Source organism: Bicyclus anynana, chromosome 15, assembly GCF_947172395.1.
Source record: "Bicyclus anynana chromosome 15, ilBicAnyn1.1, whole genome shotgun sequence".
Classification (NCBI taxonomy): Eukaryota; Metazoa; Arthropoda; class Insecta; order Lepidoptera; family Nymphalidae; genus Bicyclus; species Bicyclus anynana.
Window position 1 is genome coordinate 9567578 of NC_069097.1, and position 23997 is coordinate 9591574.

The 23997-nt window shown below is 37.0% G+C and overlaps 1 protein-coding gene across 2 annotated transcripts in view; it reads right to left on the bottom strand.

The window, feature by feature from the left end:
* Window positions 1-23997, bottom strand: part of LOC112043133 (proline-rich protein 36) — a 74871-nt gene that overhangs the window by 15465 nt on the left and 35409 nt on the right. The gene's annotated exons all lie outside the window — the stretch shown is intronic.

Below are 23997 nucleotides of genomic sequence, written 5' to 3' on the forward strand. Positions count from 1 at the left end.
ATCAGACAATACGAAGTCCCTTATAATAGTGCTTAAATAATTTAAAACTCAGACAATAGTTTTAAAAAATGCCTTTTTAAACAATTACCTCCGCGCTGACAAATTTCATGACGAGTTCTTAGATAGAGAAAAGCTCATTATTTCATAGTCTGACCCAAGACTCGAACCCAGGACATTGTGATCCAAATAACTGCCTCGTTGGTCCAGTAGTTAGTATATACTTAATGTGTGGCAAAATTATATACTTAATCTATACTAATATTATAAAGCTGAAGAGTTTGTTTGTTTGTTTGATTGAACGTGCTAATCTCAGGAACTACTGGTCCGATTTGAGAAATTCTTTTAGTGTTAGATAGTCCATTTATCGAGGAAGGCTATAGGCTATATATTATCCCGGTATTCCCACGGGAACGGGAACCACGCGGGTGAAACCGCGCGGCATCAGCTAGTTATTTATATTAATGATATTAATTCTAAATTAAATTAAGTTAGCCCGCTTACATCTTAGATTTCATCATCACTTACCATCAGTTGAGGTTGTAGTAATACATACAAAGTAATAATTTGCAGTACAGCTGTATGGCAACTGTTTGTGGGTTGTTTGGGAAGCAATTTAAAAATCCATTTAGCTGTTATTTTGGCAAGAAGTGCAACATTGCAATAGCTCTAATGATTCACTGTCACACTGACTGACTGGGCGCCATTTTTTGTAGCCAGCTATTTCTATTTTCGGATGTATAATTACCGACTAGTTGACAGCCAAACTGGTGCATTCAGCCAAAGTTAAGTGAGAAAATTAATTAAAAGCGATGTATGCAAACTAAAATAGTAAGTAAAGATGACACCTCTTCAATTAGTTAACAAAAAATATTTATTCAGTAGAAACGTAAACATGTTTACTTTTCTTTAAATCAAATAGAAGAAAAATACTAGCGTGTGTGACTAGGGCAGAGCATAGTCAAAATTTATATTTTAAGTGCAGAAAATGGCACAAAAGAAGGAGAAATACAAAAAGACCAATAGTACAAATATTCAAATTAATAATATTGGTTAAAAACAAAAAAATAATATTGAAAGCGTCTATACCTAAATAACTTGGGCCTTTAGTCTTTACATAGAAAACGGACCTGGAAAATTCAACACACAACAGAGCTGTTGAACTGTGCGAGATAAATATCTTTTACTGATAATGTTAAAGGATTGCTAACTAAATCATTATTTACCACAACTCTAAGCGATAAGAGTCCAAGACTCTAAGCAATAAGAGAACAAGGCACCCAATATTACAACCACTGTATTGCTAATAGACTTTCAGTCTGTCTATGAGCTCACTTTACAAAAGAGTATTTTTTTGACATTTTCGTATACTTAGTTTAGTTTCCATCGAAGCGATACCAAAATCTATGAGCCACAAAAACAGCTTTTCTGAAGTACTTTTAAGCATCACCGCTAATGTAAACGCAGCCTTAGTCCGCCGTAGCTACGAGCATATCTAAGCTCACATTCCGTAGTGCAGTGCAGTGCATTCCATATAGTTGAATTGATAACAGCTAATTAATATAACCCACATTAGTTGCCGTCTGTCCGGGTCATCTATGCCCGTGTATTTGCTCATGAAAATGGCACAGAATAAGGAAAAAACTAAAAAATATCAATAGATCTTCTTTCATTCTTTTTTAATTTGATTATTTGTATTTATTCAAATTAAAAAGAATAAAATCTAAAAAAAAATATAATTAATTTACTTAAAGTGTCTGTACTAACATTAAGCGTACCCTTTACATAGAAAAACATGTAAAACGTACCCGGAAATTTTAAACACGTTCCAGCCATGGAGACCAGTTGAACTGTGCGAGAAAAATATCTTTTACTAATGATGTTAATAGCTAGATAGCTAAATAATTACCACGGCTCCAAGCAATAAGGGAGCAAAGCAGCCCAATATTACAACCACTGTATTTATTTTTTGTAAATACCGTAGTTGTATATAGACTTTCTTTCTTTCTTTATTTATTCTAGGTTACAAAAACAGTATTCTAAAGTAGTTTTAAGCATCACCCGCTAATGTAAACGCAGCCTTAGTCCGCCGTAGCTACGAGCATATCTACGGTTACACTCCGTAGTCTGTCACGCATTGTACAGTTCTACAGTAGAACGCAAATTGACATTACGATTAACAACTGGGTACACGAGACACGCATTCCATATGATTGGATTGATAACAGCTAATTAACCCACATTAGTTGCTGTCTGTCCGAGTCTATGCTCGTGAACTTGGTATTTTAGGGTAGGCTCAGGATCGTGATGTTTGGAAGTCCCTACAAAAGGCCTACGTCCTGCAGTGGACGTCCATCGGCTGATATGATGATGATAATAAGGGCATTCACGTTTTCTCACGATGTTTCTCCTTAATCGATTCGGACACGTGATATTTAATTTCTTAAAATGCACATAACTAAAAACCCGGACCGGATTCGAACTTACGCCCTCAGAATCGTAAGCAGAGAATTCTTTAATTCATTCATTATCAACCCATATTCACTACAGAGCTCGAGTCTCCTCTCAGAATGAGAGGGGTTAGGCCAATTGCCCACCACGCTGGCCAATGCGGATTGGCAGACTTCACACACGCAGAGAATTAAGAAAAATTCTCTGGTATACAGATTTCCTCACGATGTTTTTCCTTCACCGTTTGAGACACGTGATATTTAATTTCTTAAAACGCACACAACTGAAAAGTTGAAGGTGCATGCCCCAGACCGCATTCGAACCCACCCTTTGAAATCGGAGGCAGAGGTCATATCCACTGGGCTATCACGGCTCTTGTATTACTTTACCATATTTTCCCTATCACCGACTGGATGCGGCCTTGACAGTCGTTACACAAGACCGTTATAACATAAATCATATGTTACACTTCTTAAAATGTTACAGAATCCAATTTTGTAAACAAACAGGCACGTGCGTACCGCGGCTGAGTCATACGGTTGGTGCAAATTACGACGGCAGATGTATGTACTTCGGGCCAACCAATTAAAACTGAAATGTTGGTCAAATTATGCGTGTTGGTCGCATGATATATTATTATCATAGCATTTATAATGTTCATATTTTAATCACATATATCTGAAAAAGTCGTAAAGATTATAAAATACTTGCGACCCGTCACTGTTTCGGCCTGGTTGAGAAATGTTGGATATTAAAAAAAACAATATTTGCTGACGCCCGCGACTTCGTATTCGTAAAATTCAGTTTGTAAACTGTAACTGTAAAATGTAAACAATTTCCGCGGGAATTCTCTCCGGGACAAAAAGCAACCTATTTGTTGCTGTATTACCTCTGTATTTTAGTGTAAGTTTTAACAAAATAGATTCAGCCGTTCTAGAGATTAGCTGGACAAATAGACAGACATAATAAGTTTTAAAAATGTTTGATTGTGTTTTAGTATCGTGTAAAAACTATGAACACTTGAGAAAACAAAGTTCTACAATGCGGATTGTCAGACTTCACACACGAAGATAATTCAAAAAATTCTCAAGTAGGTATGCAGGTTTCCTCACGATGTTTTTCCTTTACCGTTGGAGTCACGTGATATTTAATTTCTTAAAATGTACATAAATGTAAAGGTGCATGCCGTGGACCGGATTAGAACCTACGCCCTCCGTGTCGGAGGCAGAAGTGATATCCACTGGGCTATCACCGTGTACCGTATGTGTTGAGTATGAATAATATTGATACGAGTATAGAACTCATACAGTATCAAGTGTTATTTTGGTTGGTATTTCGTTGCATTACGTGGCACTTTGTCACTTGTGTATGCATCACAATGTCCTGACTGTAGCATTGTTCATAGTGAGGAAATGGTGCCAATTTTAAAACAATGAAAGTAAGCATTTGAGAAATCTTCCAGTATAATACGTCAACGTCTACAATGAAATTACCTATGTGGTGCTACTATGGAATTAAAGTACGACCCTTCTCAAATTGTTACCCAACTGCGACAGAAGGAGGGTAATGTTTTTGTACCAATTACTCAATTGAAATGCATATTTCGTTGTACGTAATCGTAATCGAGTATATTTCAACTTTATACAAAATGCGACACTGATTGTTCGATTTCTTTGATTTGTTCTTGCTTTTCCAGGCTAAAACTTCACAAAATGATGGTGACCGTAAGCTTAATTCGTCAATTATTATTAGTATAAAAAAGAATAAACAAAAATTGTATGTAGAAAGAAAGAAAAAAGCTTTATTAGTGAATTTCGCCACACAACACAATTTGTTCTTTATGTCTATACTAACATTATGAGAGCCGTGATAGCCTAGTGGATATGACCCCTGCTTCCGATTCCGGAGGGTGTGGGTTCGAATCCGGTCCGGGGCATGCACCTCCAACTTTTCGGTTGTATGCATTTTAAGAAATTAGATATCACGTGTCTCGAACGGTGAAGGAAAACATCGTGAGGAAACCTGCATACCAGAGAATTTTCTTAATTCTCTGCGTGTGTGAAGTCTGCCAATCCGCATTGGGCCAGCGTGGTGGACTATTGGCCTAACCCCTCTCATTCTGAGAGGAGATTCGAACTTCGAGCTCAGCAGTGAGCCGAATATGGGTTGATAACAACGACTAATATTATAAAAAGAAAAGATTTGGAACTGAAACTACTGAAACAAGTTGAAAAATTCTTTCACTGTCGGGAAACTACACTATCCCCGGGTGATATAACTTTTTTCCCATATACCTAATGAAACCGCGTAACCTCTGCTAGTACCTAATAAAATATGTGGGGTTTGGCAGATATATCGCATATCTATCGTAGAGATTTATCGTTTTCGTAGAGCATTTGAAACAAGGTTTGATTTTCGCAGTATGGCTTTTACGAATGAATGATAAATGGACATTATTAGATCAATAAACTTCTTTACGAACGAATGATCCATTCGTTCAGGAAGTAGACAGCACACACACACACACACGCACACAGCAACACTGATGTCTACCATAAAGCAGCGAGGATATCTTTTTTCACATCGCTCATCACCTCTATTTTAAAATACGACGTTAGCAAATTCTTCAGTGGTCAGTCAGTGAGTGCGTTTCTAGAATAGCATTGAATAAATCCACATCTACGGAGTGGCCTTCGATTCACTTACCTACTTAAAAGCATAGCTTTTAACGATGCCAAATCTATTTTTCCTCCGTTTTTCTAATCGTTCATACGCATTATTCTTACATATCGTAGAACATCTACGCATTCTAGTCACGCGTTTACGTATTTTTTAACTACCTACATAATAAGCTTTTGCTATTCTTATAACCATTAGGTATAAGAATATCAAATACTTCAGCAATATTTGCAACAGTACGTATATACCTACTTCTTATATTTGATTTAAAACTTATTATTTCTTGTTAGTATTTCATTTAATAAGAAATGTTAAAACAAATATATTATAGTAAATTAAAATTACAAAATAATTAATTTTATTTGTATAGAGACTCATAATTTAACTTGTCAACTCTCATAAAATTCATGAGTTAGTTAGCCCTTGACTACAATCTCACCTGATAGTCGGCAAGTGATGATGCAATCTAAAATGGAAGCGGAACTTGTTAGGAGTAGGATGAAAATCCACACTCCTTTCGATTTCTACACGACATTGTACCGGAACGCTAAATCGCTTGGCGATACGTCTTTGTTGGTAGGGTGGTAACCGCAGCCGAAGCCTTCCACCAGCCAGACCTGGATCAATTAAGAAAACCTCAATCGGCCTAACCAGGGATCGATCCCAGGACCTCCCCGTCCATTACTTTGCTCTGACATATTATTTGTAGCGTTTATTTATAACGAGCGTACGGATAAGAAACAAGGAGTGCTATGACGTTGTAATTGATAAGCTTGTAATTTAATTTGCTACACAGTTCGAACGCACAGACGATAATATCCATTATTAGATATACATAGATAACAACTTGGCGCCAGTTTGCACCTTATTCTCGAACTGATGGCGAACTATGTGATTTATTTTTCAATTATAAACTGAGCATTTGCTAGTGTTAATAGGCTAATTATGGGCGCTGATAGTGGCGCGATGGATATAAAAGTCGGAGATCCTGGGTTCGATCCCCGGCTGCGCCGATTGAGGTTTTTTTTAATATTGGTCCAGGTCTGGCTAGTAAGACGCTTCGGCCATGGTTAGTTACCGCCCTACCAACAAAGACGTACCGCCAAGCGATTTAGCGTTCCGATACGATGTCGTGTAGAAACCGAAAGGAGTGTGGATTTTCATCCTCCTCCTAACAAGTTAGCCCGCTTCCATATTAGATTACATCATCACTAACCATCAGGTGAGATTGTAGTCAAGGGCTAACTTGTAAAGAATAAAAAAAAAAATTAAATAAAATAGAATTGAAGTGTTCATTTGTGATTAATAAGCAGCTCTGTAAAGAAATCGCCAACGCTTCCTGTGGTCTTTGCATTATGTATTTTTGTATTATGTAGGTATATTGTATTGCGAAGGTAATAAACTAGATGCTATTACGAAAATGTTGAATTTGCACGTGAAAGCACAAAACGAACAATATCAAAGAAGAGACGTTAAAAGCGTTTTCTGTTCTGTACAGGGAGTGTATGAAAGAGAATATGTATAAGAAATAGCCTGAAGAAGTAGATTACTTACTACACTTATGAAAAAGTAAAAAAAGCAAGATTTGTGACAATCGCACTTGTCGTAGGCTAAGAAAAGTGAAAAAGTTAAAAATTATTGGACTGCATTATGAACTGGACCTCAATATCCGTCGCCGAAAAACGAACTAGCTGAATGAATGATGCATTTAACAATGAAGTAAATGATGGTCACTATCAAAGGGCGTAACGGAGCTTTGTAGTTGTTGACATCAATACTAGACATTTTAGTAGCGGCGACCTCTAGTTACAGATGGTAGATCTCTTATCAAACCAGCACTAAACGAAATGGTAGTAAAAATAGTTTATTTTTATGTTACATACATTGTTGGTCTATTACTACAATGGTTGGTCAATATGTAAATTAACTTATAAAGATGAAAATACAATCTAAGTCACTATGAAAAGTATTGAACATAAATATGGAAACTGAACAGATTTTGAAAATTCTTTTACCACTAGAAAGCCACTTTATTTGCGAGTGTCATATTTTAAGAGAGGCTATATTTTATCCTCTTATTCTCACGGGAGCGGTAACCGCAGGGCGTCGGCTTAATAAAATCTATTTTGATTGTGCTAACGACATTCTTAAAAGCGGTCTATCCCCAGACAACCTTAAGTCTGCTTTTGTTCGGTTACTTGCTCGTCTATTTGTACTAAATGATAATTAATACAAAACTCCATTTGCGCATCAGGAATGTACCTTTTAACCAGTCTAAAGTTCAGATCAGCCTGTCTGGATTAGATAATTATGTTATGATTTATGGGCACCAATCATCCACTGTAGTTTACAATATTTATAGCCAACCTTGATTGCATATGCAACCGTGCGGCTGATATGAGATAAAATCTTGCACAAGTCTCCATCCCAGTTAAGGCCGTGAAATGAGCCAATAAACTTTATAGTCTAAAAGCCGGTGAACCCCAGACCTTCGTAATTTAATAAAAGCTGAAAGTTTGCAGCTCATGCTCCTATCATAAGTAAGTAGGGTAGCTTATTATGGAGTTTGGACCGTGGTGGCTTTGAGAGGTAGCAGGTTTTAAGGATCCAGACCCTCAACCGTCTAAGTATAAAGTGAAATTTTTTCATGGTTTCCCTTGCATAATATGAGAAGTGATATCCCTGTCGCCAGTCACTTAGCTTCGCGGCAACCCTTTCGAAAAACACTATTTAATTTGAAACTTCAAGGGTCTTAAGCGAAAGGTTGCCATCAAGCAAAGTGTCTGGCGAATGGGGATATAATTTTTTTTATATTATGCCGATAATATAAAAAAAATTATACTTGGGTGGTTGATGGTCTGGATCACTGAAACCGGCTATCTCCAAAGCCACCACGGTCTTAATTCCAAAGTTGGTTACGGTACTTATCTATAGTAGGATCATAAGCTGACAAACATTCAGCTTTTATAAAATGATAATCTCTTTCAATCAATTTAAATTTCAGTTTAAAACGCCACAGTTCGTAATATTTGTACGAGCTAAAAACAGATTTTAAAACACAAAATGATATTTCTCGAACGCCAAATATAATTAATGAAAGTAAAATTACGAAAGTATGGCGAAAAACACTCATCCGTTCACCGTCGGGCCCGTCAATCAAAATGTCATCGTCAAAAACACAAGACGCCGTACCACCGTACTATACGGGTTACCTATCTCAATTCAACATCGTATTTTTTTAGGGATCCGTCGTAAAACTTAGAACACAATTTTACCACACATCTATCGGTAATACAGAAAAGCTGACAATCACTTAATATTATTCATCATCATCATCATCATTATCAGCCGATGGACATCTACTGCTGGACATGTCTATGTCCATCAGTGGACGCAGAGGCCTTGTATAGTCTTCCAAACACCACGGTCTCGGGCCGCCAGTATCCAGCGGCTCCCTGCAACCCACTTTATGTCCGCGGTCCATCTAGTAGGGGATCCACCAACACTTTCCGGTGCGGGGTCACCATTCCAGCACAATGGGACTACAACGTCCAATAGTATTATTATAGTATATTATATCACACATATTTTGCTGTTATTTTATATACATTTATATATTATACGAGTACATCTGGTACTTTACTCCCAGAAATATTATCCTAAAACTAAAACTTTGCTTGCACACGCCATTTTGGCTTTAGAAGTAATATTAGTAAGATGACAGCACAAACACGAAAATGTGTGTGAACATCTTACATCAGAATAGCATAAATTATCTGTCAACTAATTTGTAAGTGACGGATGTGTCAACGGAACCCTTCGGACTAGTGGGCCGAAACACACTTAGCCTTTCTTTTTATTTCAACACTCGCTGTTGTAAACAATGTTTACGCAATCGCAGCCCTAGTCATCCAAACATTTAGTTTACATTCATGGCCAGCGCAGACTGATTTTAAACTTCACAACTAAATAAATAAAATAGCGGACGCTTGACGCCTGACTTCGAGTGATTCGCGAATTTTTTTTCATTTTAAGGAGAACTTTAACCGTTTACGCAGCTCATGAAACGGTAGGTAATAGTAAAGGAATCCTTCTTGATAAATGGACTATCCCGCATTCAAAGCTCTTCAGCTTTATATTGGGCATTATCCAGCATCGACACAGCACCGTATATAACATGTTGGGAGGTTACCGAGGCAGTATGAAAAGAGTGCTTTGGAGGATATCGAGGTAGCATTGATGAGCCTGTTTTTTATCAAGGCGGTAACGGCGGCATATGCGCTGGAGTTAGGTTGAACTTGTTTCAAAAGCAAATTAAGTTTTTCGTAATTGTAAATATTTTTGACAATGCGTTTTATCAAGTTGAATCTCTAGAGGCACCAAAGTGTCATCGTCATCTCCTTTCCCTTATCCCACCAGTGGGGTCGGCAAAATATGTCAATCTTCTCCATTCGTCTCTATTACTTGTCAACTCATCATCCTCTCCCTTTGCACACATGTCCTCTTCCACACACTCCATCTTCTTTGGCCTTCCTCTCCTAGAGGTAGGTACCTAAGTATCCATTAATATTGATGGCATACAAACGAAACGGAACTTATTAACTTCCTTATCACAATGACGTTATAGTAGGTGACTGGGTGAGTGGGATATGCTAATTCGAAGTACGTCTAATAAACAACCTAGCGTGGCAGTGGGCGGGCAGGTGGCGCCCACGTGGCCAGTGCCGCGTGCACTACTGACATCACCCGCACAACCTTCTAATAAACCATTAGGCTTCGGATATATTAGATCACGGTTGAATTGTTGAGATCCTGTCATCAGGTGTTGTGTCAGATTACTTAACAATAAGACCGCATTTGCATACATAAGCATTTTTCTTTACTGTATCTTTTACTGTATTTGTATTTATTTACTGTATATTGTGTTTTATAAATAACCTTGTTATTTGATACAAGTTGGGAGGAGGGGAGTTTACCAATAGTTGTTACTTTTTTACAAACCAGACGCTTTTTTTTACTGTAGCTTAATTAATAATTATACAACCTTAACAGCTACAATTACCTACAAATTGCGTGGTACATTATCTCGTTCCGACGCTCAGAATTTTTATTACCTGGTAACCCAGTTAGCTACCAGAATCAAGAATTTTCGTAAATAATAAAAGTTGAGTGTCTCATCAAGATAAAGATCACGGAAAATTAACTTGATAGTAATAATTTTTTTTAAATATTCCACGGATATTGGGCTATTGTTTTTATGTAGTATGCCTTATTATTTTTCTTAAAACCTATACCTATAACAAGACTGTTTAAAAAATTCCGTTTCCAACAGGTGCCAACTAAACTAATTGTTTGTCTATCCAACCGTTCATCAGCGTACAGTTTCTCATTACCCAGAAGTCAGTTGAAAATTATAAGGCAACGCAAACACAACTTCGAAATCGGCGCTTTGCTATTGGTGGAATTACGAGAATGCATCAGTGTGGTCGACGCTTTACGTCGCGGATCTTGCTCAATGTGTGTAACTGACCTAGACTTTGTGTTGTCGATATTATAGCCAAGATGTACGAAGGAAACTTATTATAATCTCATTGTTGTGATAAACAAAAAGATTAGTAAAGTTAAGTTGGTACATGTCACGCTTTTAGTATAATGTTTTGCAAAATGTCGACCTCCGTGATGTCAGCCACTGACGATCAAGTAATCCCACATGCCTGCAGCGCTGACGGTTTGACAGCCAATAAAACTGATCGGGTATTGGTCGCGATGTGCATGACATCATCCAAATCGCGACTAACACACAATCAGTTTTATCAGACGTCAAGCTGCAGGCATATGAGACTACTTGTTCTTCAGTAGATTACATAACGTCTTGTCATTTTGGATACACTATAACTAGATTTCATACAAAAAAGAAAATTATCTAGTGATACAATACCGTTGCTTAGCAAAGCTTTCCCAGACGCGTGATAATTTATAAACTTGTTTCTGTTTAGCTAAGCCCTCATTCGCACGAGAGTTTTTTTAACGGGCGTAAAAAAAGCGTTCAAATCTAGTATGAAGTTAAATGAATGTCTATTTCCAACGCCCAAAATTAGAAATGCAACACTGCTCGAAAGAAAGCGTTGTATTTTTTTAAAAACGCTGTCGTGTTAACGTATACTTTGGAATGCATTTTTTGTATTTGGACGCTTTTTTAACGTCTGTTAAAAAACTCTCGTGCGAATTACTAACGCTTCTTCAGTTTCGGTTTCACACACAAACGCGCCCGTCAAAAACCTTTCTGTACACCGCACTTACAAATACATTCAAAGCTAAAGCGTCTTCCGAATAACAGAAGATATATACTACGTTTATGTACATACTTTGTATGTAGGTAGGTACTTGTGTTTTGTTCATTTGGAAATGTGTCAAGAATTGTTAATATCTCAATAATCAGTTCGCACCGTTTCCGGGAAGGAACATGATGGATGTCATTTGTTAAACGCACACGTACTTACACAAAACAAAATGAATGCTTTCATTAAGAAAACTTTTCCAAGACAAACAACAATATTCTCATTTATTCTAAAGGCTAGGCTAAATATGATTTGTGGGACGTATCTCGAAAACGGGTACCTGACCCCGTTTCCAGACACGCCCGTCACCGTCGCGTACAGTTGTCGCTACACTACGCTACGCGAGTGGAATCCTTACTGCGAAACGAAAACAGCTCTTGAAATAGTTCGTGATTAATATAAAAAAATATTTAATGACCTACCTTTGAAGCGAAATGAGAGGAGGACAGCTTTATTCATATTCGTATAGCAGTATAGAGATGGACAGTGTAACGTAAATTAGCGAGAAAATCTATATACTTCAAAACAGAGTGTCTGAACGCTTCGATTTTTGAATCTATGCATCGAATTTTAATGCGGTTTTCATCTTTAGATAAAATCAAAACAGCTATTGAAATAGTTCGTCATTAATATAAAAAAAATAATGACCTATCTTTCTTTTTATCTTCTGATCATCATCAGACCAGCACCATGTTACCGAATTATTGAATTGTCATTGAAGATAGACAAGTTAGTATTCAGAATTCGAGATCAATAGAATGAACCGTCTCCCAAGCCGTCTCCCAACCTTCCTTTTGAATTATCTATTATCCATTATCTACTGGGGAAACCGCTTTGTTATTTATTTACTGAGAATACATCATCCTCATGGACGGCCACTGCAGGACATAGGCCTTTCGTAGGGACTCCAAACATCACGATCCTGAGCCGCCTGCATCAAGCAAATCCCTGCGACTCGCTTGATGTCATCAGTCCACCTGGTGGGGTGTCGACCAATACAGCACTTTCTAGCGACGGGTCGCCACTCTAGCACCTTAGAACCCCAACGACCTTCGGCTCTTCGAACAATGTGCCGCGCCCATTGCCACTTCAGCTTCGCGACTCATTGAGCTATGTGACTCTGGTTCTTCAGCGGATCTCCTAATTTCTGATTCGATCACGCATAGATACTCCGAGCGTAGCTCGTGCGTGACTTCTTATGAGGCCCATAGTTAGAGACCAAGTCTCGTTGAGAGTACAAAACCGCAAAAACCACGTAACGAAACCATATGTGCCTTTGTCGCAAATGTAGCAGCACATTCCATCGGCGCGCGATAAACAACACAGAGTTCATAAGTGTACACAGGAATGTAGACGTCGGAGGATGCATCTTCAAGTGATAAATTACCTACATCGCATGTATCGACATTCGGAATAGTATGAGCTGTTCAGATATGCCCGTTGCACAACGCGTATAGTTTTGGCTTTCTGCGCTAGGCTAAATTCGGATCTCAATTGACTTTGTAACGCGATGAATGAATCGACGGCAGCGGTGAACGTGCGCGCATATTTCATCCACTTTTGCTCACTGATGACATATACAACTCATATATGGTTGTACGAAGGGCGGACTTATTGTACAAGCTTTTACTTACAAACTTATAGGTATTTCTGATTGTGAATATTTTAATTAACCTTTTAAACAGTTATACAGTATGGCATGCGAGTTATTTTGGTTATATTGCAGTCGCATTCTCAAAAATCTTGCGAGATGAACTCGTAATTATGAGTAGGGTGGAAATAGAATACAGGGCCCATCGACTAGCCGCTGCGCTGTTTTGACCAGATGACCAAATATTAATATACATAGATGCGTCAAAGTGCGGCGGAATTGAAAATATCGCTTTCTCTTTCGTTGTGATGGGACAAAAGAGAGTGCGATATATTTAATGTCGTCGCTATTGGTCGACAATATCTAGTCTTTTTCTCTTCGCGAGATGTCTCGAGTTTTTAATAACGCAAAGACGATGAAGTGCGGACATGACCTTCAGTAAAAAGAATTAGGCCAAGAACAGAGATACCGTGTTAGTTTACTTAAGTTAGATCAAAAGTAGGAATACATCAAACAAACAAAGTCGAAAAAATCACGGGTGTCCGCTAGTTAATATATTAATTATGACATTATATTATGATGAGTATAATATAATCATGTTAATAATGTATTTGTGTACGTACAACGTAAAATTGACGTAAGCGAATTATAATTTCCAGTGAGCTTACGTTAATGCGATATTGAAAATTTCATGGGCCATAACATCGAGGTATTTGTATACAAGACGTTCGGCGCTATGTAATATAGCCGGCGCATTGTCTTGTCGGCTAGTCCATAGTGTAATTCGCGGTGGGAATCATAATAGTACAAGATCCGGCATAAGAATATATACCCTCATCTGTTATTTATTACAGATACTATAGTGTTTTTCAGATAGCATGGGTACGGTGAGAGTTCGTTTCACTATTGAAAGTTTGTCGCGATTTACGTTAATAATACGTATTATGAACGTCATAAGGCAACTGTCACCGTACCTGAATCTGAAAAACGCTTTAGTACGAGATCCGGCATAAGGAAAATATAACCTGTTGTATAACAATGTGCCAATGTGAATATATGTAGCCTACTTAGTAAAATTTCGGCCGGAGAGTATTAAATGAATAATTTACTTTATTAAATTTATTTAATTCCTTCCCTCATTGGCAAATTTAAAAAATAAACATAGGTACCCTAATTAAAAAATGTACCGAAGAGAATTGGAAACGTAAATGTTGCCTGCTTTCACACTGCAACTGCGGGGTTGTCACATATTAAACACTTGTGTAATGATATTTATATACCCTCATCAGTTATTTAGTAGTTATAATATGACAAATGAAAGTTTATTTCTATGCTTAATTTAACTGTATTAAGTTTCGTTCGATCTAGTTCATGGTTTCTAGATTTTATATAAAAATATGTCTTCAATGTGTATAAGTGAATATCATCTATCATTTATTTCTTATCACAGATGGGGGTATACATTTCTAATGCCGGATCTTAGACCATAACGGATTGATGACGTAAAAGGATGTTTTCAGCGAGCCGGCAACAGCCGTCTGTTTATCGTCGGAGCACAGTTAGAGCTATACCCAGATTTGCCTATACCGTAATGCAGCTGTAAAAACACACAGAATTACTCCACTTCTAGCATTCGCAATAAATGTACATACAATGTGATAGCTCGCTCGTTACGTAACCCCGGCACGCGCCGCCCACGTAAATGGAAACATAACAACAGATTATAAACAAAGAAAACCGGCTACGTGCGGCTCGGCCCGAATGCATGGTATGGTTCCGTACTTTATTGTCACAATGTGTACTTGTTGCAATGGAAATTGTTTATACTATGAGCATATTACTAGTAGAGTCAGTACTTAGTATTTTCTGCCTCTTCAAAATTGCTTATACATACTTATAAAATTAATAATCTTTTATGTAAATAAAAAATCAGCATCATCATTAAGAACCTATATTTAGTTCACTGTTGAGCACGAATTTCGTCACAACATCAGAGAGGTTAGGCTAAGTCCACCACGCTGACCCATTGCGGAATGGCAGACTTCACGCACTTTTATGTTTACTCATCTATATCGAACAGCTGAGCTGATATCGATAAAATTTTCGTGTGTGATTTATATCGTAATCTGGTAGGTGGTATGACAATCGGGTTTTTTTTTATTCTCTTTATCACCCCAATATTTTGAAAGCCTATGCAATGAAGTGCAAGGTCGTCTCGCCTAGACATACCTTACATGTAATTGGGACCAAAACTAAAATAGAAGTTAAGTTTCTTTTTACCAATTCCACAACAATGTATATCAATAAAGACTTTTCTCATAAAAAAACCTTTCTAAAATTAAATTTTCAGAACAAAAAGGCGTACGTAAGGACAAGTTAACGGACAGAAATCTTGGTCCATACACTACGGAACCCTAAAAAGCTCAACATATTTTCGTAATTTATCTCAGGGTACGATTTATAACTCGCGATATAAATCCGCTTTAAAGGCGCAGCTACCAACACTGTAACGATTATTACTAAGGGATATGCTTTGCACCTGCGCGGCATTGTGCTCTTTGCATTCAAACGTTTATTGTTAGCGGACGCCGCGTGGTTCCCGTTCCCGTAGGCATACGGTAATAATATATAGCCTATAGCATTCTTCAATAAATGGACTATCTAACACTGACAGAATCTTTCAAATCGGACCAGTAGTTCATGAGATTAGCGCGGTCAAGCAAATAAACAAACAAACTCTTCAGCTTTATAATATTAAGTATAGATTTACGAACGCAACGTTACCCCGTTAGACCCGATTACTGAGAGAATACGCGGATAAAATATAGGACTATGACACTCATAGATAATGGTAAGAGTTTTCAAAATCGGTTAAGTAAATCCAGAGATTAACCCCTGCAACACCACAAACTTTACCGTTACTTTTATAATATTAGTATAGACCGCGACTCTATTTGCGTGAATTTCTGTTTTTCACAAAGCCCGCGAAACCGTGGATTTTATACTGTATAGCCTGTGTTAATCCGAGTATGATCTATATTCAATCCAACAAACACAAACTTACACAAACACACTTACAGACGAACATTCAGTATAGTAATAGTCTGATGATTCATAAAAATGCTTCTAAATAAAAAATATAACATTTTGCACCACTATTCCAAAATAAATAAGCCTCAAAGAATTTGTCTTGTATCCTCTTCTGAGAGCTTATAAAAATATCACAAGTATAAGTGTTGCATCACTAGTTTTATACCTGCTTTTATTTAATTACAAGACTGTCAATTAAGGCCCGTATTGTTCTTGTTATACGGCTGTTCAGACTGCCAACAGCGTCACAATCTTTGCCAATTCAATTAAGGCTATGAATATGCTCTCAGTTCATTCATTTCATACTTAGATTTAGTTTAATCGCCTCTTTGTGATCTACAGACGCAAAACGCCATTCTGTTATAGTATCTGTCTCATGACATGAAGGGCCAATTCCGGAGTTAATTAGGTACGGGGCATGCATCTCCAACTTTTCAGTTATGTGCATTTTAAGAAATTAAATATCACGTGTCTCAAAACGGTTAAGGAAAAACATCGTGAGGAAACCTGCATACCAGAGAATTTTCTTGATTCTCTACGTGTGTGAAGTCTGCCAATCCGCATTGGGTCAGCGTGGTGGACTAATGGCCTAACCCTTCTCATTCTGAGAGGAAACTCGAGCTCAGCAGTGAATGGGATGATGAATGATAAGAAAGTACGGAAGTTTATATGTATTAGGAAGTATGTATAAGGAGAAAGGCGTAGCCCTTTTGTGCGCCATTACAAATATACAGAAGATGATGATTACAGACACGTGTAATTCGTTTGGCGCAATTTTTCATACAATTTTATTCGATTCTCGTATGCCAACAATGTTAGAATCTCGCAAAAATTGATGTTCCAATCTAAGAAAAAAAAAAGTTATTATGTAACAGTGGGTGAAAATCAGAAATAACTTCCCGACACCTCATAATATTATCTAATTCTGTAATATTTTCAGTATAACGACATACTAATGGTTCGCCCACATAACTAAATTTACTTTCGCTTTTATAAAGCTTTTGCTCGGGTCGTTTTATCTGCATGTAACAGGTGAAGAGTTAATCTAAACTAATATTTTGAAAAGGTAAGAATTGATTTTTTTTATTTTTTAACTCAAATACTACCGGATCGACTTTAAAATTTTTTTCACTATTATAAAGCTACATCTTTACTGAGTAAGACAGGCTGTATATTATTCCCACATTCCTACGAGTGAATGCTAGTTATATCAGGATAAGTTCAGTTGAAGAATTGAATAATACTAAAACATTATTAATAAAGAAAAGGCTTTCAACCTTATTTTTAAAAATACACTTATTTTGTATGATTGATAGCAACGTTTGATCAACGTTGAACGGCAATAAAATTTTACGAACTCCACGCACGGTATGAAAGGATTTATAATTTCATCGCGATTTATGTGTATAAATGGAATGCAAAGAAGCAGTGGCAAATCCTTTAAAACTCCCGCCCGCATAGTTTACACCTTGTATAGTTCCCGTCCCCGTGGGAATACGGTAATAAAAATATCCTATCTGACATTTGCAAATAATGTGGCTTCCGTGTAAGTACTTGAATTTTCAAAATCGGTTTAGTAGATCCAGAGATTAGGTACCCCATAAACTTCATCATTATCAACCCATATTCGGCTCACTGCTGAGCTCTAGTCTCCTCTCTTAATGAGAGGGATTAGGCCAATAGTCCGCCAAGCTGGCCCAATGCGAATTGGCAGACTTCACACACGCAGAGAATTAAGAAAATTCTCTGATGTGCGGGTTTCCTCACGATGTTTTCCTTCACCGTTTGAGACACGTGATATTTAATTTCTTAAAATGCACACAACTGAAAAGATGGAGGTGCATGCCCCGGACCGGATTCGAACCTACGCCCTCAAGAAACTGAGGCAGAGGTCATATCCATTGGGCTATCTCTTACCCCATAAACTTAACCTATTTATAATATTAAGTAAAGTTTATATAAGAGGAATTAACACGATAAATGCAATACGATTTAAATAATTTAAAAAATACACGACACACAATGTCGCAGGCCAAAAGTTATTTATTGAATAATTAGGAATGTCAACATTATTACTGGTTACTCTCCAAGCGAACACCGACGTAAATTGGTAAAAATACTAACATATTTCCTGGTCGTAAGCTACCTCTATCTATTTCTACTGAATAATGTACTAGTGCAATAAAAAGTAATTTATAGCTTGGCTTATTTATAAGAATACACAACAAGAATTTATTTTATAAAAACCGTGAGCTTTTAAAATAGTGGACTCCAAGCGATAACACAGTTATAAGCGTAACATACTGGCTGAGCCCCTCGGTTTTACCTGTGTACCTACCTTTAAATATTATTAGGAATATATATTTAATAGTCCTGATAAAGATCCTTATTAGAAACGAGCTTCACCCATATGTTTATTGGATCAAAGTGATTTATATCAAATTTAGTACGTTAAAAAATATATTGCGAGTATGTTGCCTCGAAAACTTCTGGCCAAACTATCGTTAATGATAGTTAGTAATGGTTAATAATAGTAAGGCCAGGATTTTTAAAGTAACCTACTCGCAATATATTTTTGATGTACTAAATTTGATATAAAACAATTTTCATCCAATAAACAGATGGGTGAAGGTCGTCTCTAATACGGATCTTGTACTATAATGTCAAAATAATTGAGTTTTCTTATTTAATAAAAAGTTATTTTTCCTTTATGTAGGTATGCATAGGTATATAAAATACAATGTTTATGTCAGTAAACTAATTTAAATTATTTAGTTTTAAGTTTTATTATTTTTTTAACCATTTCATTATAATATAGGAAGAGATATACATAAAATTACTAATATAATAAAGTTAGAAATACAAGTATGAATAAAATGTCGTAATAATCATGTAAATAATATTTCATGACCGACGCAACTAATCATTTTAATTATTTTATTAATAGTTAACTCCATCTTGTTTATTATTAAGTATTTTTCTTAAGAAATCATAAGGCGTGGTTGAGGAAATGAGGCCATGAAAGTGGATCATATAAACAAACAACACTGAACAGAAATTTAATATATGTATACCTAATTAAGAAAAACATTTTATAGTTATTAGATATGTGTTAATACATAAAATAGCTGTCCGTTTCCTATGGTTGAACCTCAAAACGGCTATACTATTTTAAATAGGTAAAATTCATTTGTTTTTTTTTTGTTTAGAGAATATAAGGTTAGGTAATTAGGAGAACCTCAAAGGAACTGCGAAGATTTAAATATCGAAGTAAGTAACATGTATTTTTATTATTTATGTTGTATGGGAATGTTATGATGGTGTTTGTTTTAACTTGACAAGCAAAATAAGGGGTGTTATCAGTTTGATGTATGAATGTTGTACCTTTTATTTTTGAAAACTGACGTGATGGTTCTTAGCTATATACTTACGATGAAAATTCGATTGGAGAATCCGAAGATATCGGCGTTTTTTTACATTATGTTGGAAATAATACTTGACATGAAAATCTTTATTAAAGCCATGACTATCTTTGGAACATTTGTAACTTATAGCAAGTCAATTAGTCTACTAGAGCAAACATATCATAAACTGTACATACCTAGTACAGAAATTATTCAGACTGCACCATTTCTCAGATTTAAGCGTAACGCTGACCTTCATGTACTGGCACCAAGGCGATCAGGGCTTAACTGAATTACCTATTGGCAAGCGAACGGAACTAGCAACACACGCTATTGTTGCAATTTTCGAATATCTTATTCTCGCACAAACACATACATACAAAACTACGAATATTTTATTCTCGTACTAACACACATACGTACAAATTTCGTAAATTACATTCTCGCACAAACAGAGCAAAATCTCTCGCCCGTGACAATTAAATACATTTCCTTGGCAACGACCGAGATGTCGCGGATGCTAGAACAAACTGCAAAATTAACATAAATAATGAAAGAGTTTCTTTTTGTAAATAATTAAGTTTTCAGGTAATTTATTTCACATATATGTATCACATGATCACGCTGTGACGATACGTTTAATAGGCAGACATTACGTACATTACTTATTATTCAAAATATTTTCAATATTCGTACTCAAAAAGTCCAGCATACACACAGTACCTAAGCGAGGATAAAACAGCACATGGAGATTTTTTTTAATTATTGTCTGTCATCAACGAGCCCACAAACAAAAAAGTTTTACTCTTAAGTAGTATCGCCGAATCTCCAGAACTGTACAAACTAATAAAACAAACTATTTTATCGCATATTACTAGCGGACCCGGTCAAGCTCCACTGACTCATTCCCTACCCCTATCCTATTCTACTCCCACCCTACACCTATCCTGCCCTACCTCTACCTACCCAAACGAACCCGACCGAACCCTACCCCTAACCTACCCCGACCCTAGAAATATAGAGTGTAGATCACGGCGCTAACAACCCATTCTGCAATGAGACAAAGGGCTATTACAATATACAACACAATTGATACTGTTCTTATATGCATTATACCTACTATGGCCAATGATTTCTACCTAATATAGAACGAAAGCATTCGCAATGATCCGGTTTAAATAATAATTTATTATTAACATGATAAGTAGCATAAATACTTGCGTACGCGAAAGGCACTGTAATTGCATAACGAACGTCACCGGCCCATTATGTTGGCGCCTTATAAAACGGCAATGGTGAAGCAGGTACACTATCTACATACTGCAGACTGCTACAAAACATAAGAGAACAACTATAATTACACATTTTTACGGCGTGAAGTCAGAGAACATCACGTCAATAATTAAACTGATACCATGTTCAACAGGAGAAATTCTCTTCCTCGTTTTTTAACCCCCGACACAAAAAGAGGGTGAACGAACGGATGAAGCGATTTAAATTTTGTTTTTATTTTATTAAAGGTGACATTTATGTGCGAGTGTTCTTAGACAGTTGAAAACTCAGTTGAGCCGTTTAAAAAATGAAAGATGTTGGGGGGGGGGGGTTTGAATGTAGGGAAGAATAACCGAATGTCTGCAGATATACTCAAATGAGAGAATATTGATAACTAACTAGCTTTGTTGGTTGACAAAATTGGTGGTGGAAAAATTAGAGCATGGACATCCGATTGTTTAAAATGAAATAACAATAAACAAATTTCTTTGATCCGGCTCACATATGATACAAAGGATTACTGGTATAAAAGTCTTTATTCTAGATAATTGCATGAACGGAGGTTTTTCAGAATTTTAAATTTTATTTATTTAAAGCATTACTTGTAGCGTACCTACTTGACGAAAACTGGAAGAAACTATCGCTTATGACAAAGTAACACTTCGCAAGGGATGCAAGTGAAAAGCCTTCCTATTTTTAGTCGCTTCTCTTACTTGCGGATAGCTCAGTATACTTATTCAAGCGGATATATCTCACTAATGCTTATGTATTCAATTCTCTTTCTAGTCCAGTTTAGATGAATTTGCTACTTGATTGTCATACACCAATCATAAAAAAAATACAACCGACTTCAAAACCTAAAAACGTACCCACTAAACTAAAAATCGAAAAATAACATCATAATGTTATGTCATGTTCTAAGCCGGTGATATATTAATTCAAGCCATGTTATAGATTAAAATTTTGCAGACAGTGTTGTTTCATGTAGTCCTGTCAGAAATGGCTCAGGATTCCATCATCAGATCTTGACATGATGACAATGGGACCAAATGGGGACTATACCGTTTCAAATAAAAAAAGAATTTTTGAAATCGGTCCAGGCGTCTTTGAGTAATCAGTGTACATACATAAAAAAAAAATACCGACCGAATTGAGAACCTCCTCCTTTTTGAAGTCGGTTAAAAACATCTGAATCATATACTGCTAAGAATAGTATACAATTTAGATGAATACAGTAATGGTTTCACCCAATCTAGTGGATGGTTGTGCACGTGATGCGTTCCATTCATCCGTCATTGTACGGTCCACGGCTGTCCGTCTCCACGCATTGGCATAATGCCTCACACGACTATTTGTATTGGCGTAAATTACAATTGTTTTCAAATAAACAATTTTTACGGCCAAATTTATTATTGTTCAATAACACAATTTCTGAACCGTTGTGTGAAATACACGAGATTAGGCTAATAGTCCACCACGCTTGCCCAATGCGGATTGGCAGACTTCTATTAAGATTTTTCTTCTTTTTTAAGCAAGTTAGGCAAGTTAAACCTACTAGTAACGAACTACTAGTAGGTTAGGCTTACACGAGAAGTGATGATTGTGCAGCTACTATGTCGAAGTTTTACTGCTAATGCTATTGAAACTAAAGCCGACGCCAACGACTTTGTCTGGAATGACTTTTACAATACAATGTACATTTAATGCTCAAATCTCAAACTAAGCCTAATGTCCTTATTCGTACATTTGAATATCGTAAGGAAACGACCAAGCGAATAAGCGTACCTATTATTAATCGTTTAAAAAAACAGACTTTTGGTTTTGGATAAGAAGTACGTATCCTCGAGGAAACTGGGAACCAGTACGATGCGAATTTGGAAGTAACAGAGCCGTGATAGCCCAATTGATGTGATCTCTGCCTTCAATTCCGGAAGGTGGAAGTTCGAATTCGGTCCACGGCATGCATCTTTAACTTTTCAGTTATGTGCATTTTAAGAAATTAAATATCACGGGTCTCAAACGGTGAAGGAAAAATATCGTGAGGAAACTTGCATGCCTGGGAATTTTCTTAATTCTCTTCGTATGTGAAATCTGCCAATCCCCTCTAATTCTGAGAGGAGACTCGTGCTCAGCAGTGAGCCGAATATGGGTTGATAATGAAGATGATGATGATGATGACGATGACGATGACGATGACGATGACGATGACGATGACGATGACGATGACGATGACGATGACGATGACGATGACGATGACGATGACGATGACGATGACGATGACGATGACGATGACGATGACGATGACGATGACGATGACGATGACGATGACGATGACGATGACGATGACGATGACGATGATGATGATGATGATGATGATGATGATGATGATGATGATGATGATGATGATGCACAAATGACTGCGAACTATAGCAATTCGCAAGTTTTTACGTACACCGTGGATTCGGCACCGCATCATTTGTGAACGTGTTCTTAATAAAATAAAATGAACTTCTATCAATAGAAGCAGGCGGTACTTCGCGGATGTAGATCATAAAATAATAATTATAATTGATTTACTTTGCTCTTTGCAAAAAAAAAAGGTCCTGCACTCGTCAAATGAGGTCAGTACACCTCGTGGGCGGGACCAATACTAAGCTTTCTGTACATTTTAGAATTTAGTATTAGTTAGTAAAGGGGCATAAGTCACCGACGTAGCTCAACGAGTCGCGAAGCTGAAGTAGCATTGGGCGGAGCACATAGTTTGAAGAGCCGATGGAAGTTCCCAAGGTGCTGGAATGGCGACCCCGCACTAGAAAGCGCAGTGTTGGTTGACCACCCACCAGGTGGACTGGCGACAACTGGTATGCAGAACATACAGTTTTTTCCTGCCCTCGATTCCGAGCTGAAAGAGAGGAAGTAACGAAGGACCTAGGACAAGAGATGACAGCAGATAATGTAATAAATATAATGCTGGAATGCAGTGAGAAATGGAATATAGTTAAGAATTATCTGGACAATATAATGAAGATCAAGGAAAAGGATGAAAGAGAGAATGGGAAGTAAAATAAGACTCGCGACGTTGGTGGTAGGCTTTATGGCAGGAACACCAAACGTCTAGAAGGTAGGAGGGGTTTTTAGCCGGTAAGAGTCCGGCACTACCCAACATGGGTGTTCA